This window comes from Saccostrea cucullata, unplaced genomic scaffold, assembly GCF_032062105.1.
Source record: "Saccostrea cucullata isolate Sc308-1 unplaced genomic scaffold, CSIRO_AGI_Scuc_v1 ctg14871, whole genome shotgun sequence".
Lineage (NCBI taxonomy): Eukaryota > Metazoa > Mollusca > Bivalvia > Ostreida > Ostreidae > Saccostrea > Saccostrea cuccullata.
Genome location: NW_026919289.1, coordinates 1 through 4,264, shown reverse-complemented (window position 1 = coordinate 4,264; position 4,264 = coordinate 1). Strand labels below are relative to the sequence as shown.

Below are 4,264 nucleotides of genomic sequence, written 5' to 3'. Positions count from 1 at the left end.
CCTTATCAGGAGACTAAGCAAACCACCTGCATTGATTTCCTGGCTGTTCTATCATTATGTATACAATGACAAATACATCTTAAATATAACAATACATATGATATTTAATTTTACTTTATACATTTTTGCAAACAATGTAAAAATAAACAATAAAAATGACGTCCCTTGTTTGTTGCCATGGGAATTAACGTCGCCGCTATTGCAGAAAAAAATACAGAATGCTCATAACCAGTCCACTTTAATGACAATGAGAGAATATATATTTGCATCTTAGACATAAAAATCTTCAAACACAGGACAAGTCTTTTATTGCAAATAATTTTTAGGTCCAAACTCAGATTGACGTTTTACAACACAGCATTAGGAAAAATCCGTAGGCCATTTAGGTAAAAGAATGGTATAACAATTGTATGAAATATGTCAGTCAACGTCCAACTTAAAGATAGATTCTTCATCTATTTCCTGAAACAGCATTTTTAAAAATCTACCATAGATATCAAAATTGCGAAATGGTTACTGTGGAATCATTAATGTTCGTGGTGGACCAATTTTTGTGGATTATTTTGTGGGTGAACCATCCAACAAATTTTCATCCCCGCGAACAATTATTTTGTCAACAAAGGTATTATTTTTTGTATCTTTTGTATATATTATTTATCCACGAAATTATGTCTCTACGAACCATCAAACTTTTACTTACCAACAAACACTCACCCCCACGAATTAAAATGACCCCATAATACTTGATGTTAAAACTGTTGAGTTCCTTGTTTCATGATTTCGTTTATCACTATAGCTTACCTTGTTTTAAAAACAAATAATTTAATTTTGTTTGTATTCTTGTCTCTCATTGGTTGATTTCCAAGAAGAAACGCAAAATATTTCTCAATAACCTGGTTTCGTATGGGGACACATACCCTTGACAACCAGCTGAATCATCTGTATCCATACAATCCCCTCATTTCCAGTCCTTGAGATTCATGGAAAATTCCAGATTTAATGAAGGTACCTTTAACTTCAAACAGTATCTTGATCTTACCTCGTGTAAACAAACATGATGGCTGCTAGATCTGTGTTTCATTTATTACCTCCCCTTGTGAAAAAGCAGCACAATTTTACACCCACAGTTGTTTAATTATTTTGAAATTAAATTATAAGGAGTGACTCTAATTCTTGGCCAAATTATTCAATTATAACTTCAAATTGGTTTGGGTCAGTTTAGTCTTTTTTATAATCCGCTTCTCGGATTATAAAGCGTAATCTGACCCAAACTAGAATATATTCGAATAATTTGGCCAAGAATTAGAGTCATTCATTAAATTCATAAGTAATAATATATAATTCTTAATTAAACATATGTTTGAAAGTTGAATTGATAGTCAATGTATTTAGACTTATTTAAATGAAATTCGTTTCAAATAATTTCTGCTTAGTGTAAATATTTGGCATTGTTAGCGGAGACAATGAGATCGCTAAAATTGAATCTCGCTAAAAATTACTTGTTTTATTTGTAAAAGCTTCTTAAGTGAGCATTTTAAAGTCGCTAAATTTGAATCTCGCTAAAAGTAACCCATCCATTTAAAGAGAACAATCGGTAAATTTTTGCCTAGCTAAAATTTCAACTTATACGGTATTATACGGGATAAAAAGTGAACGCATCCCCAAATCGAGGGAAAATTTTTATTAAAAAATTCTGAAACTGTTGAAATAACAAACACAAGGCATAATATAAGTTCCTATCTGCTGTCGATCGGTCATATCGGCAGTGTGCACCTTCTGATGATCGGAAAAAAATCCGGAGACAATCCAATATGTTAATAATGCCCTAATAATAAGTTAGGTAGACATAAACATTTATTTATTAATTTCAAATTGTACAATTCCATCTCTATGTATATGAATCAAACTTTTTTCTGCACAATAAACAACGGTTTAAATATTTAATAAAAAATATATGGTAATTTGTACAATCTAGAGATGTGTTATCTCTGTTTGTTTATTCAAAAATATATAGGAATCAACACAAATGTCTGTTTCAGCACCCTGTTCAAATTTTATTATTCCTGTATTATCTTCTATGTCATTTTTTTCAGTGAATACAATGCCTTGAGGACTTTTGATGTTATTTTTTCCTTTGAAACAACCCTGTTCCAGATCGTCATTAAAATTTTCAGGTAATTCACAGCTGTTTACCTGTTTTCTTTTGGACCGTGTATCGTTTTTATCGCTGCTATTTGTCGGAGAATGTTTGGTTTTGGACTCTTTTTTGCATACCCTTTCCTTCATATTCTCTTCTCCATTTTCTTCAACTAAATCAATGCATTTATGGAAGGAACTGACATATTCTGTTACTCGTACGGTTACATGTTCTCTAGGGAGTGTCTCACTTTCAGCTCTAGTTTCTACTTGCAAATTCTCATCAATGTCAAGATAAACATCAGAGGAAGTATCAGTGTTATTTTTGGTCTCAGTAACATATAGAAAAACAACAATCGTTTTGATGATTCCAATAAGTACCACAACGGATATCAAAGATCCAACACACACAATGAGAATGAAAGAAACAGACATGGAATCGTTAGCTTTTTCAGTATCTTGATGCAAAACTGTAATGGTTTCTGTTATGAAAGTTTTGGAAACATATTCCTTAGAAAAGTCAAAATTTGTTGAAGATGATTGTCTTTCTTGAATTAAAAATAAATTATGAAGTCAAATAATCCGAAGCTTTATTCATCCAATCGTATAATATAATATTTAACAAACCGGTAATCAACAATGCCAAAAACGTTCTGATTGAAGACTTGATAAGAATTTTTTTTAATTCAAATGTGTACATACAGGTAGGTGAACAGTTAAAAAAAAGATACATGTACCTGTTGTAGCTTTTGGACAACCATTTTGAAAGTTACAGTCTGATTCAGAGCAAATACATTCTTCCTGACACTTGTAACCAAAATAAGGATAAATACACTTTGAAGTGCATTCATCACCAAAATAACCCGGAAAACACTCTGAAAGCGAAACGAAAAAAAAAATAAAAATAAAAAATCATAAATACATTTTAGTTTTTCTTTAGATATTAAGTCAGAACTTTTACTTTATAGTCAATAGAAAACATGCATTGGATTTCCCTTCGTTTCTAAACGTTAAAATCTACATAAAATTAAACTTTCTTAGGATACATGTATTCATTTTTGCACAAATTATTATAACCCAAAATAACATGACTAAATAAATATTCTTTTAGTTACCTTGACATGTATTGTTGACTCTGTGATAATTTGTGCAGCATTTACCAAGATCATTTGTAGCACTTTAAAAATAAACAAAAAATCTAGATCAATCTCCAACAAAAGTTATATTACACCCATCGCCTTTAAATGGTTTTAGACTTTACTTACGTAGTATCACAGTCCTTCTGGGGTCCTAATACAGATGCCACATGAGGCAAGCTATAAATTTGAACAGCTAATATAATTGTGATTAAATTTGCAATGACAGAATGCCGACGAGACATACCAGACAAACAAAAAGGAAGACTAGAAATTAAAAAAAACATCATTTTAAAAAGGGATATTTTTATTGGCAACATGAATAGTTTTTCTGTATTGAAATGTCATTATTTTTCTTTAATTAGTGATATAACACAAGCACTACATACATATATAGATATTAATATATTATAAACGTTTTCCTTACAGCTTTTTACAAAAATTAGAGTAAACTTCCTAGTAATTAAATTTAATTGATACATTTCATTGGAACAGGAATTGAATATGAATAAACTATAATTCATTATTCTTGTTGCATTTACGAGTATAGATTATTCTCTAAAATCTACAAATGTTTGTAACACTTATTTCAATGAACTTTTCTCTGTTAAACAAGAACGTGTGTTCCTTTAAGAAAAAAAAAATCAATGATAAATTTGAATCGCTTCAAACCTTTAACAAAAATATTAAATAAGTTATGTTTTCCCAGTTTTTCAAATATTTAAAGTTTAGCTAATTTAAAAAAAAAACAAATAACAACATTTTCAATGTTCCAAATCATTCATACAAATGAATAGAATGTCTGCAATAGCCATCAAAGGTCCAAACAAAGTTTTTTTTTACCTCCCTTTAAAAAAGTGATGATCTCTTTGCATATCTACCAGCTTGATTTATTTGTCTGGTGAAAGATTGGGGCCAACGACATTTTTAAGCATTTATTTTTTATGTGTAAAGTTTGTGTTCCACATTTTACCTAAAATGCTTTTTTGTAG

The 4,264-nt window shown here is 30.0% G+C and overlaps 1 long non-coding RNA gene across 1 annotated transcript; it reads right to left on the bottom strand.

Moving 5' to 3' along the window:
• Positions 1 to 2,259: 2,259 nt before the first annotated feature.
• Positions 2,260 to 3,475, bottom strand: LOC134229005 (uncharacterized). Its single transcript, XR_009984116.1, has 3 exons — positions 3,402 to 3,475; positions 3,252 to 3,313; positions 2,260 to 3,011 (listed from the first exon to the last, which is right to left on the bottom strand). It is a non-coding gene; the product is annotated as an uncharacterized LOC134229005 (long non-coding RNA).
• Between the last annotated feature and the right edge of the window lie 789 nt (positions 3,476 to 4,264).